This window comes from Hyla sarda, chromosome 2 (genome assembly GCF_029499605.1).
Source record: "Hyla sarda isolate aHylSar1 chromosome 2, aHylSar1.hap1, whole genome shotgun sequence".
NCBI classification, from domain to species: Eukaryota; Metazoa; Chordata; class Amphibia; order Anura; family Hylidae; genus Hyla; species Hyla sarda.
In genome coordinates, this window is record NC_079190.1 from 246,724,110 (window position 1) to 246,738,558 (window position 14,449).

General features: G+C 44.8%; 1 protein-coding gene and 1 pseudogene across 22 annotated transcripts in view; one reads left to right on the plus strand and one right to left on the minus strand.

The window, feature by feature from the left end:
• Positions 1-14,449, plus strand: part of TEX14 (testis expressed 14, intercellular bridge forming factor) — a 536,718-nt gene that overhangs the window by 509,119 nt on the left and 13,150 nt on the right. The window lies entirely within an intron of this gene.
• On the minus strand, positions 11,994-12,128 carry LOC130359781 (U2 spliceosomal RNA; annotated as a pseudogene).

The following is a 14,449-nucleotide window of genomic DNA, read 5'->3' on the forward strand; positions in this document are numbered from 1 at the left end:
CTTCAGGATAGGGGGGTTCGCGGGTGCTACTGACTAATTTTCAGAGCATCTTAGTCATGTGATGTCACGGGGCAATTATCACGCCATAGCTCTGAGGAGGTGTCCCTTACCTTGCGCAGGATTGTTACTGACACATCATTTCAGCACTATTCTTCTTTGCATGTTTATAATAGCTAGGTAGGATTTATCTATCTCATATGTGTACCTACTGGTCGCTCAAGCAACAGCTAACAGGGTAGGTTTATTAGTTATGCTTTCCATTCTTGTTACTGACACATTTTCAGAGCTACACTCCAGTTTCATACAATTTGTTAGCATGTTGCCCAGTTGCCTGACTCCTCTTCAGGTTAAGGAGTAATCACGGTTGCTACTGACTCGTCTTCAGAGCAATTTCTTGTACTTACGCCACAGGGTTAGAATATCACACCAACTCACTTTACTAGGTGTGGCCTACCTGGCTCGTGGTTGTGACTGACATGTTCTTCAGTTCAAACGCTTTATTGCCATTGTAGTGTGTATAGGTCTGTTGTTTAACTCAATATATGTACGTATAAACAGTTATGTTGGTCTCCGGGTTACTGGCGATTCATCAAAGTGAAGTCATTGTTGATTGAGCAGGCTACAGCTAATTGGGGTATGTGTATGAGTTCTTATATCCACTGTTGTTACTGACACGTTAATCAACACGCTATCTGCACACAATTTGGTTAGGATGTGTCACAGTTCTCTGACTCTCCAGTTAGAGTTTTTCGGTTGCTACTGTTTATTCTTCAGTGCTGTAGGGGGGTGTTCCCATATGGCGGGGTAGTTTGTCTCCCTATCTCACTAAGCACGGGAAAGCCTACCTTGCTCATGGTCTGGTACTGACACATTCTTCAGAGCACACGCTTATTTGCTTGTCAAGTATGTAGGTTGATTATTTTCCATTACATACACCCACATACAGTTACATTGGTCTCCTGCTTACTGGTGCTTCAATAGAGTGAAAAACTTGATTGGTCAACATCGCTCAAGTTGGGGTATGTTTATTGCTTGTGGTATCCTCTTGTTACTCTCACGGTTCAGAGTAGCACACCAGATTCACACAGGTTGCTAGGATGCTACCCAATTGCCTGACTCTTCAGGTTAAGGGGTCAATGTCGGTTGCTCCTGACTCGTTTTCATAGTAATTCCATTCTTCATCTTTCTTGTTGTCCTGACACGTTTCAGGTCAGATACAATTTCCTCTGTTGTATTGCACGATCACGGTACCAGTTAGGAGCAGTATACACATCCCACTACTCGGCACGGGTGCACGTTCAAAGGGTGTTCGTCATTAGCTGTGTAGATTCTATTCAATGCCTGGTCGCCTGACTCGTTCCTTCAGGCTGTGGGGTTGCTCTTCGGTTGTTGCTGACTCTTTTTCAGAGCAACTGATTTCACGTGGGTATGTAGTTAGTAGGGCTTGTCAGCTGTCTCACAATCTCAACATTGTATGCTCACTTTCATGTTTGGGAGCATGTACCTTACAATCGTTTTGTCGCTAGTTGTTGCAGGTCCGGAGTCGGTCGTTGTGTCAATTGTATACCGGTACACGCTAGGTGGGGAATAAAAAAAAAAATATATAATAATAATATAGCCCATGATACATGCTGGAGTGGGTTTAATTGTTCTTGTTTCCTTTTCCACTGGTACCCTATTGACCCGGACAGATACCTCCTCAAGCATGTCGCATGGTTCGGACATAGAGAATTCATTTTCCTTATTAGGTACCCCAGCCAGGGCATCTAAGAGAAACGGTGGTGTCGCGTACCGGTCATGGACCATCTTCAAGTTGATGGAAGAGCTCAGGAAGGGCGGGGTCCCGTTTGCTGCTACGGCACGCAAACACAAACTGTATAAATTGTTGATGGCTGAACCAATGCCTGGGACAAGCCAGTAGCAGGACCCTGTAGCAGCTTCTCTCAGGCAATTACACGCCATGATGGCTACCATGATGGACTCGCTTTCAAGTATACAGGCTAGAGTGGATAGTCTGGAGGGCAGTGCTTCTCAAGGGTCAGCATCAACTGCTCTCATACCCTCGGTGATGCCTGCTCTATTTGCTACTGGCGTGCAACCTACTGCACCAGTTCCAGGAGCTAGCTCGGACTCAGGTAGGGGGTCCCTGCCACCGAGCGTTGCTCCAGCCTATTTTGTCCCTACCAGTGTGCGCAAAGACATACTGGAGGGCAGGGGTGTTAATTTGGCGTCCTTGCTGATTGTCACCCACGACATGGTAGACACCAGAACCGTGGCGTGTGGTGAATTATTAGTGGTGCTGAAAAGCAAGGACGCCAGACTGGGTAGGAAGTTATCCCTGTCCAAATTTGTAGTCGCATTTAGTATGTTCAGAGACGTCATCAGTTCAGCTTAACCATACAGGAGGGAGGAGTTGGACTCATACTTGTTCAACATAGCGGAGCTGTGCAATAAGTAGGGCAGTACTTACTTTTACAACTACCACAAGTCGTTCTCCGCAAACGTGGCAGCAGCATTCGAACAACATGGCTAGTGTTATGACTGGTCCAAACTCGACACCGAGTTGTTCTGCATGCATTTCGTGGGTCTCAGGGCCCCGTTATGTGCCTCTTGCCAGTCAATTTCGCACGCCACAGCTTGGTGTAACTTTGCACAGGATGAGTCTTCAGCAGGCAAACCTAGAGCTGCACAGACGGGTCGCAAGGTTGTGGACGCAGTAGACAACCTAGCCACTTGCAATTATAACCAGTGTAGGTCATTACACGTTCATCCCCGATCTCTGTGTACGATTAAAACTGGTATGTCCTATCTGTCATACAGATGCATGTTTTGAAGGCACTTCTTGAGTCTCACCCCGAGGTGGAATGGGTGCGTTGGCTGCTGGATGGTTTTAGCAGTGGGTTCCACACTGGGTTAGGAACTTATTATCTGCAGCCAATGACCCCATGACAGTGATGGAGTTGATGGAGAAAGAGGTCAACAGGGATTACATGATTGGGCCTTTCACAGTACCTCCTTTCCAGGCATGGAGGGTGAGCCCTGTCGGCAACAAGAAACGGTTGATTTTTGACTTATCGACACGCCATAGGTCGGTCATACCGAGCATTAATTCATTAATTCCGTCTTGTGAATTCTCCATGAAGTACTCCTCAGTAGACCAAGCAGTCCAGATGTTGCTAGGCTTGGGGGCAGGTGCCTGGTTGTCCAAAATCGATATCATGGATGCCTTCAAGCTTCTGCCAGTAAAAAAGGAACTATGGCAATGGTACAGGGTCAGGTGGCAGCAGCAATATTATTTTGCGGTTAAGTTAACCTTCGGGTCAAAGTCCAGTCCCTGGTTATTTGATCAACTCGCTTGCGCGTTTCAGTGGATACTACAGCACTCCGTAGGGTGCTAGAATGTGATCCATTACCTGGACGATTTTCTGTTAGTAGCGAGCAGTTGCAGCGAGCATTAGAAACGTTCAGGCTATTGGGAGTACCGGTATCCCCCAATAAGGTAGAGGGGCCGACCAAAGTCTTAACATTTCTTGGCATAGTCTTAGATGCTCAGAAGATGGGAGGCCCGGTTACTTGCAGAGAAGCAGGAACACATCTGAGGAATGTTGCATAAGTTTGCTAGGTCCCGGGTTACCAACAAAGCCGAATTGCAAAGCCTTTTAGGGATGTTGGCATTTGCGATGAGGGTTATCCCTCAGGGTAGGTCCTTCATCTCGAGGCTACTGGAGTTGCTAGCATCAGCTCCTCTCCAGAACAGCACGGTCCGGTTGGGGCAATCGGCAATGGCAGATCTGCTCATGTGGCAACGATTTCTGGATAGTTGGAACAGTGTCTCCTTATTCATGCCAATTGTCTCCACCGAATCTCCCCGCATATATACAGACTCCTCCTCCAGCATTGGCTTTGCAGCTATTTACGGGGCATGGTGGTTAGCTAGCATGTGGCCCAGGCAGGTCCACGACATTCCAGGTTTCAGGGACAGCTCCACAACCTTTGAGATCGTCCCCATAGTCGCTGCTGCAGTAGTATGGGGGGATTGCTGGCACAATAGGTCAGTGGTGTTCATGTGCGATTATTAAGCCACGGTGGAAATCCTAAACAAAGGAAGGTCTAAATCCGTACAAATCATGACATTTTTGAGAAAGTTAGTTGGGGTGGCCTCACAATGTAATTTTCATTTCGTGGCTCAACATATTGAAGGGGTCAAGAATGTACCAGCTGATGCCTTATCCAGGCAACCATTTGACCTTTTCTTTGAGGTAATGCCGGGGGTGGATACGCACGGTCATCCAGCGCCACAGTTCCATGTACTCAGCATGGACTAGTACAGTACAAACAACTGGCACGTGAGCTGATGATGAAGGCGTTAGCTCCCAGTACTGCTCGTACGTGTAAGTTAGCATGGGGGGGGGGGGGGTGTACAATAAGTTTTTAGCTGACTTTTCCAGTCCTTCTGAAGATGAGGTTTCAAATTTAGTTTGTTTTATAACATTCTGTCATCACACTTAAAATTGTCATATAATACCATCAAGCTTTACTTGGCTGGTATACAGCACTTACAGTCCATGGAATGTCCTAGTCGGCCTTCACTCTTTTCAATCCATGCAGTCAAGTCTGTGCTACGCGGGATCCGTAGCACCCCCACGGTTAGTAGTAGGGTCCGATGGCCCATTTCGGGTGACATATTCAGAAGCTTATCCGACCTGTTAGACACAGCGCCGTTGGGTTTTTGGCGTAGCCAATTGATAAAAGCGACTATGTATTTTTTTTTTTACGCTTTTCTCAGGCCAGGGGAAGTCACTGTCTCTTTCGGTAAAGCTAAACCGGTACTGAGACAGCAGTTGTCTCGTGTCGGAGATAGATACGTGCTATCTCTCCTGGGTACCAAGACGTCCAAAACGCAGGTGCTGGTCATGTATTTTCCCACAGGTCATAAATGGTGTTCAGTTGCGGTGTTGGATCACTTCATGGCTAACACGTGTGGGTCGGGTCCTGGCATGCCGTTGTTGTTGGCAGGATCTTCACCTCTGTTGACTACTCTCTTTACTAGTTCCATTCGCTCACTGCTTAACATACTAGGTCTAGATGCTATGAATTTTTCTGGCCACTCTTTCCGAATATGGGCGACATTGGCGGCCTCGAAACACAAGGTACCCGCACATATTATCAAAAGGCTGGGTAGATGGCAATCTTCTTGTTATGCACGTTATATCCCGAATCCGGATAACGAAATGGCTGATGTGTTTAAGTTATTAGTGTTGTGATCAATAAAGTACATTTTGCTCAAACTAAGGGGCTTGTCTTTTGCCCTCTATAGGCGTGCCCTCATCTCAAGCAGTTATGGCACAACTCAGACTGCTGTAGGATGGTGGTAGGTTACTCACTACATGTCCCAGTAGGAAGCCATGACCACAAGTATAAAGCTGCAGGGCTGTATTTGTGGGAGGGGCTGGACACTATTTAAGCTTCGGCCCGTCACTCACTCAGGGCGGGTGTGGCGTTATCCCCACCCAGCCCTCCATTTTTCTTTTCATCATACACAGGGTATGCCCTCTATAGGTGTGCCCTCATCTCAAGCAGTTATGGCACAACTCTGACTGCTGTAGGATGGTGATAGGTTACTCAATACATGTCCCAGTGGGAAGCCATGACCACAAACAGAACAGAATGACATTTCGGTCCCAATTGGACGACCTTTGTCAGATTAATCTATGAGGAGATTCGAGTAATAAAATAATGGATATGTAATGTTCAGGTAAGGTCAATAAAGAAAACAATATGAAATAAATATAAAGAAACAATGACCGTGACTACAATTTTCATATATTCATATTATTTTCAATATTTATGTTGGTAAAACAGAGCAAGTAGAATTTCCTGGTATAACAAAACAAGATTATATACGTCTGATTATATGTCTGAACTAAAAACATCCCAGATATTAGAAAATGTACTGCATATCAAGGAACTTGTGTTGCCATAATCTTGGGAAATGATATCTGATGAGATATGTCATGGTATGCATAAGTAACAATTATATTATCACACATACTATATGGTGTTTACTCTTTATCTGTGTGCTTGAAAACCCTTCCAGTATACAAGGTATGTAATCAAAACAAGGCAGGTGCGCAGAAGTTATTTGATGCCTAATAGTTAAAGGGAATCTGTCATCATTGTCGCCAGCACTTACTTTTGGTACAGGCTGGTAGTGCGGGTTACACTAATGAGAATGATACTTACCTATTCCTGATCGGTTGTCCCGTTTTTTAAAATCCGTCTGGTCCCCAATGCAAGCGGGCTTGGAGAAGCAGCAGTGGTGAGATCACTGCCGGATTTTTTAATCCAAAATTACAACTGACCCCCAGTTTAAATAGCGGTGAAAACTCAACATTGAAAGACCTTTTTGACAATAACATATTATACTCAAGGATTTGGACGAGGGGGTTGGTTGTTATTTTGGATACTGGTAATACAAATGCTTAATGTGTACCTGTTATTTGCAAAGACTTTTTATATAATGTAGATAATGCCTGTAACAGTCACGTTTCAGAAGACAGGAACTCCGTTGGATGTGGATCCGCTGGACCTGTGTGGCAGAGGACTCGGACCGTACCAGGAAGCAGAGTCTAAGGCGCTGCTGGTTTTCACCAGAGCCCACCGCAAAGCGGGATGGACTTGCTGCGGCAGGCGGCACTCAGGTCGCTACCCCTGGCACGGCTCGACCACACAGGCGGCTGAGGAGATGCGAGGCACAGGAGGCATAAGGCAGCTGGTAGTCAGGATAGCAGAAGGTCAAGGCAGGCGGCAAAGTAGCGTAGTCAGGACGTAGCAGGAGGTCGGTAGGCAGGCGGCAGAGGAGCAAGGTCAAGTCACAGAGCAAAGGATCAGATACACGGTAAGGCAACTCTCAGGAATGCTTTCTCTCAGGCACAGGGCAACAAAGATCCAGCAGTGAAGTGAGGAGGGTGGAGGAATTTATCAATGAGCCACAGGTGAATTACACTAATGAGCGCACTGGCCCTTTAAATCTTAAAGCACGGGGGCACGCGCGTCGGAGCAGAGAGGCAGAGGCTGGGGCAGGAGAAAGCACCTGGTGAGTGATGGACTGGGGCTCGCATGCGGGCATGTCCCGCGATGCGAGTCCCAGCCCCGCCGGCAGCAGCAGGTAATGGGACCATGCGCTCACAGCCAGCGTGTGCGGCCAGAGCGCATAACGTAACAATACCATTATATGTATATTTGTAAGATACAGTAGTTGAAAAATGTTTATATTTTTGGGTAAAAAAAATGCTGTCTTGGTCCTGCAGGTATTGCATGTGTCTCTCTGTGCAGAGACAAAATAAAGGAATTGAGGGCAGGTAAGCAGAGCTCTGTGCAGGCTCCTGGCTTTTTAATCATCCTGCTGTGTGAGCCGGGAGCGTGTCATCCTGCTGTGTGACCCGGGACCCTGCTTGTCCACCCACACTTCCTGTATTTGGTCTCCGCACAGAGACACACAGGCAATAGCTGCAGGAAAACGACAGCATCTTTTGACCCAAAAATATACAGATTTTTTAAACCATTGTATATTACAAATAAACATACAATGTTATTATAAACATTATATAGAATGTTTTTACAAATGACAGGTTCACTTCAATAACTAACAAACAAGCAAACATATCATAGTCTTCTATTAGATCCGGATAACATCTTTGAAAATAGATTGACAATGGTAACGACACCCATTCATGTTACCTTAACCCCTTTGCGACCCATGACAGATCTAGTCCATCATGGTGCCGCTAAGTGGGAATGGAGAGGGCTCGTGACTCAAGTGTGCTCCATACCTGACTTTAGTAGCTGGGGGCTGGCGCTAATAGCCGGTGTGCCACAGCCAGCTATTAACCCCTTAGATCGCTGCTGACAGTGGTGTCTAGAAAAAATGCTGTATTGTCCCTGCAGCTATTGCCCAAATACAAGAAGTGTGGGCGGACAAGAAGTACTCTGAGGCTCTGTGGCATGCTCCTGACTCACACATCAGGCTATTTAACAAAAGCCCTGCTTGTCCCGCCCACACTTTCTGTATTTTGTCTCTGCACGGAGACACACTGGCAATATTTACGGGCACAAGACAGCATTTTTTCATCTGAAAAATACAAATAACCAACCTAAATTAACCAATCTATATTACAGATATACATATAATGTTATTATCTACATTTTATGAAAATGCAATTGACAGGTACACTTTAAGTGGGTTATCGTACTTAGCAAACAGTGTTAACTTAACCATTAAGGACCAGGCCAATTTTATTTTAGCATTTTCGTTTTTTCCTCCTCGCGTTCTAAAAATCAGAATTCTTTTATATTTTCATCCACAGACGAGTATGAGGGCTTGTCTTTTGCGCAACCAGTTGTCCTTTGTAATGACATTTTAGACTCATTTTACCCTAAAATGGATGGTGCAACCAAAAAAATACTATTTGTGTGGTAAAATTGAAAACCGGAATTTTGCAAATTTTGGAAGGTTTTGTTTTCATGCTGTACAATTTACATGAAAAATTACATGTTTTCTTTATTCTGCAGGTCAATATAAATAAAATGATACCCATGATTACATACTGTCACGATTCGGCTGGCTGGAGGTGGATCCTCTGTGCCAGAGAGGGATTGGCGTGGACCGTGTCGGTGGACCGGTTCTAAGTTGCTACTGGTATTCACCAGAGCCCGCCGCAAAGCGGGATGGTCTTGCAGCGGCGGTAGCAACCAGGTCGTATCCACCGGCAATGGCTCAACCTCTCTGACTGCTGAGATAAGCGCGGTACAAGTGAGTAGACAAGAGCAAGGTCGGACGTAGCAGAAGGTCAGGGCAGGCAGCAAGGATCGTAGTCAGGGGCAACGGCAGGAGGTCTGGAACACAGGCTAGGAACACACAAGGAAACGCTTTCACTGGCACAATGGCAACAAGATCCGGCAAGGGAGTGCAGGGGAAGTGAGGTATAAGTAGGGAAGTGCACAGGTGAAGGTACTGATTAAAACCTCATGCGCCAATCAGTGGTGCACCGGCCCTTTAAATCGCAAAGACCCGGCGCGCGCGCGCCCTAAGGAGCGGGGCCGCGCACGCCGGGACAGCACAGATGGGGAACGGGTCTGGTAAGCGAGTCGGGATGCGCATCGCGAGCGGGCGCGTCCCGCATCGCGAATCGCATCCCGGCTGGGAACATTATCGCAGCGCACCCGGTCAGCAGGTCTGACCGGGGCGCTGCGAATAGGAGAACGCTGTGAGCGCTCCGGGTAGGAGCGGGGACCCGGAGCGCTCGGCGTAACACATACTTTTCTATTATTGTACTTCTTAAACTTTTGTAAACTTTTTAGCTAAATTAGTACGTTTAAATTATTGACGCTTATTTTTTATTTTTTAATCTGTACTTTTTATTAATACCACATTTGCATATATAAAACTTTTTAAACATTTTTTATTATTTTTTTTGGGAATATGATGTAACAAAAAAGCAGCAATTTTGGACTTCTTTTTTACGTTTACGTCGTTCCCCATACGGGATCATTAACATAATATTTTGATACTTCAGACATTTATGCACGCGACGATACCAAATATGTTTATAAAAAAAAAATTTAACGCTTTTTATGTCCCCATAGGGGACTCTTTATTGCAATAATTTGATTGCTAATACTGTTCAGTGCTATGCATAGGGCATAGCACTGATCAGTGTTATCGGTGATCTTCTGCTCTGGTCTCCTCAATCTCAGACCAGAGCAGAAGACCCGGGAGACAGATGGAGGCAGGTGAGGGGACCTCCGTCCGCCATCATGGATGATCGGATCCCCACGGCAGCACCGCGGACGATCCGATCATCCATTTTACCGACCGCACTGCTGCAGATGCCGTGATCTGTATTGATCACAGCATCTGAGGGGTTAATGGCTGATAGCAGCCGGGACCTGCCGGGCATGACGCGAGCACCGGTCTGGTGCTCTGTCATGTCCATGATGTTAATGTATGTCTTGGTGCGTTAAGTACTGTTAAGGGGTTAAAGGGGTTATCCAGGAATAGATAAAAGAAAGCTAATTTATTTCAAAATGTTGCTCCTCTTCTGTCTCCAGGTTGGTTGTGGTTCTGCAGCTCAGTTCTATTGAAGTGAATGGAGCCAAATTGTAATACCACACGCAACCTGGAGACAGACGTGGAGCTGTTTTTGTTCTAAATTACACTATTAATGTCCTACTTTTTATGTAATCTTCAATAAAAAGATTCCTTATTTTGGCATTTATGTGGAAATGACTGGCAGTCAGAAAACCAAGAACACTGGACCCATCAGAACACATCACAAGTTTCCATGCCTCCACCGACCATGTTTTGTGGATGAGATTGGTCTTTCATTTTTAAAAAGGTCTCTGAAAAATGTAAGATGGTTTCTGAAATATGTAAGCTGATTGGTTGCTATGGGCAACTGCTCCACATCCTCTGCACAAGGTTTAACCTTGCATTCAACTCTGCAGTAGTTTGAGGGGTATTTTGACTAGAGTTCAACAAGGTGCTCCTCTGACCTTTGTGTCAAACTTTACTACTAATGTTTTTGTGTATAATCTTTTTTCTTGATTCTCAACTAACAGGTGACATTGTGCACAACTGCATTGTTTGTAGTCAGTAATTTCAGAAAATTATTTATTTATTTTTCTTTTTTTTTAAGAGCCGAGGTACATGCTCTCGAATCACCCAAAGTGCAAGAAAAAGGGTAAAACGTGTTACACTAAAAAAACATGCACAAAGGATGCGGTCGCAAGCCCTTCTCCTACAGGAGAGAGGCCCCCCCCAACAAACCTTACCCTTTGCCTCCGGACCAAAAGGTACTAGGTTCAATGTCCCTTTTCGCCAAAGCTACTAAGGGACCACAAATGCTCTCGGCATCCTCCTTGACATTAACCAAGGTATCTGCTGGCAGAGCCGTAAATGGTCGGTACCTGTTGGCCACACACACCACCCCTAGACCACCAGGAGGGCTACCGCATCCTGACAAATCCTGTGGACACACAACACACAAAAAGTGACACAGTGTATAAAAATAAATAAGTGAATGTGTGCAGGTTTACTGCCCGGACATCCAGAAGGCCAGAAATCAAGAGAGGAGTGCCAAGGTGTAGAGATATGGTGCAAGGGCTTCCACTCAGTGAGCCTATCCTCTCAGTTAGCTTCGGCACCTCAAGGTCACCCCTCCCCGAGGCACAAACGTACCTTGGCTCTAGACCCTCTCAGCCTCATGGCGAGACCCGAAGGAAGCAGGTCACATCAGGGCAGCTGATTCCATAAAAAACCAGCCCTGTAACACCTGCCACCTCCATGCAGCACCCATCCTCACCAGTCATACATCAATAGTGTCTGATCCACCGATAAAACTGATAAGAACAGATACTACACTTGATCTTAGTCAAAAGGCTGAGCAGCGATTTTTAATTATTGTAAGAGCTGAGGAACGTGCTCTCCAATGTGCAAGAAAAAGTGCAAGCGTGTTACACTAAAAAAACGTGCACAAAGGATGCGGTCTATCGCAAGCCTTTCTCCGATAGGAGAGAGGCCCCCCAACAAACCTTACCCTTCGCCTCCAGACCAAAAGTTACCTGTAAGGTTCTAGGTTCAATGTCCCTTTTTGCCGAAGCTACTAAGGGACCACAAATGCTCCTGACATCCCCCTTGGCATTAGCCAAGGTATCTGCCTGCAGAGCTGTAAACGGTGCCCATGCAGGAGTACCCAGGGGTTTTTGCAGGGAGGTGAGGAACCTGATGGCCAAACACACCTCCCCTAGACTGCTAGGAGGGACACCCAGAACAGAAGGGCTACTGCATCCTAACAATCCTGTGGACACACAACACGCAAAAAGTGACACAGTGACAAAAATAAATAAGTGAATGTGTGCAGATATACTGCCCGGACATCCGGCCGGATCTATAAAAATTTCTCTGATCCTAGCCAGAAGGCCGGGAATCAAGAAGTGGGTGCCACAAGGTGAAGAGTTCATGGTTCCCGTGCTTCCACTCAGCACCCATCCCCACCAGCTCCACACCAACTTGAAACTGATAAGAACAGATACTACACTTGATCTTAGCCAAAAGGCCGAGAAGAAAAAATAAATAAGTGAATGTGTGCAGGTTTACTGCCCGGACATTCGGACGGATCTATAAAAATTTCTCCGATCCTAGCCAGAAGGCCGGAAATCAAGAGGTCATACATCAATGGTGTCTGATCCACCAATAAAACTGATAAGAACAGATACTAGACTTGACTTGACCTTAGATCTTAGTGAGAAGCGATTTTTAATTATTCCATTTGAAATGCAAAAAGCCATCATACTAAACATGAATATATGGCTACTGCCGGACCCGCTCCGCACCCCATTTATTTAATAGTGACCCCAGTCGGCTAATTTTTTGACCGTATCCGGTTTTGTTGCTGGACTGAAAACTGTGGTGTGAATGCACCGTAAGATTAACCCCAGGAGTATCTTCAGAAATGTAATATGATTGATAGAAGGATGAATCAAGTAATTACTGTATACCAAGCTAACCAAATATGTGAGGATACTTTTATACACAAAAGAAAAATAAACAGATGTATTCTCCTTCATAAATGTTGGTTTTCTCTTCACAATTTTAGTGTCAATTACTGAAAAGAAAATTTCATTAAAAGTTATCTATTTTATATTAAAATGATGCTGATGAAGTCCTGGGTGCAGCTTTTTAGGTAGAACCGCACAGTGCACACCATAAAAAAATGAATTAAAAAATCCAGAAATTTTCCAGTTTTTCAGAATATTTTCAAGTTTTTTACAAAAAATGCTGCATGTGTCAACAAAAATGCACCACTTATATAAAGTACAATATGTAAGAAAAAACTATCTCAGAATCGCTCTGCTCAGAAAAAGCGTTCTAAAGTTATTACCATTTAAAGAGATACATGTCAGATTAAAAAAAAAAGAGCCTGGTCGTTGAGGTAAAAAATGGGTCCGTCCTTAAGGGGTTAAGACCTATTAGAGCCCAATCTGTAAGCACATACCCAGGAGCCCCACACCAGATTAAATTTACGCATGGCCTTATGTTTTTCATAAATACCCCTATCCATTCCAACAATGAGTGAGACCCGAGCAGTTAAATCATTAAGAGGGTTGGCTCTTACTGTATTTCGCAAATGCCCCAACAAACATGGCTTCCGGCCACAGGCAAAAATGATACTTTTCGTCCAATGCCATTGAGTAAGGGCTTATTTTTTGCGGGATGAACTGTACTTTTTATTGGTATCAATTTTGCGACACGTGCTACCTTTTGATCTTTTTTATTCCGCAATTTGTACCAAAATTGGCGAATTTTGCAATTTTTTGTTGTTTTTCTTTACGGCGTTCACTGTGCGGGGTTAATGCTGCTGGGACCTGCGCGATCGAGGCTCCAACAACTGCGGCAGGACTCTGGCTGTGATTGACATCTGGGTCCCGCCGCCGATCTCCTGATCGGTCTGTGGCAGTGCCGGAGATCACTAGGACTTATGCATATGTCCCAGCGTGTGAACGTGTCGGGTGCTGGGATGTATGCATATGTCCTATAGTGGGAAGGGGTTAAGCATTTCAGTTTTATATTTTTGTGAGGATCATTGATTTCACTTGCACTACCATTACCTTTCTATTTTCTGTTCTAGCTTCTATTTGAAGCTTCTAAACCAGGGCTTTCCAAACTGGGTGCTGCAACACATTAGTTTGTTAGCAGCAATCCCCAGGTGTGTTGCAAGACCAAACAGCAACAGCCAACGCTGCTCACTAATTTAAAGTCCAATACCAATCCAACCTCCACGGAGGAAAATAACTCTGCGGTACTGACCATAGGGGATATTATAAATCCACCAATGGAAATTGCAACTGTTGGCATCCAACAGACTATTCACATCCACTTTTTTTCATGTCTGTTGGATGCCAACAGTTGCCATTTCCATAGGAGGATATATAATATCCCCTATAGTCAGAACTGTACAAAAAAATTGCACCTCAGATGGTGATTTTATATGTCAACCTAGAATTCTACAGGAGCGTTTTTTTTAGATTTTTTAGAAAAGGGATATCCTAAATGTATCCTAAAAAATGCTTTAAAAAAACCTTCCTTTGAAACAATGTGATTTAGTGAAATATCAACTGATTCAAGCAATAAAAAATTCCATTATAATTTTATTACTAATTATAGTTGTATTAGTCGGAAGATTAAACAGATTTTAAACAAGCACTGGTCAGTGCTAAAATTAGATCCGCTTTTAAAAAAACACATTCTTCCTAAGCCCGGTATAACATTTCGAGGGGCAAAAAATCTAAAAGCACTTTTGGCCCCAAGTGAGCTAAGGGTTAAACCTAAGAATAGCTACTTACAGCCTCAGGATACTGCTGCGTCACATGACATCGCTCATGTGACTCG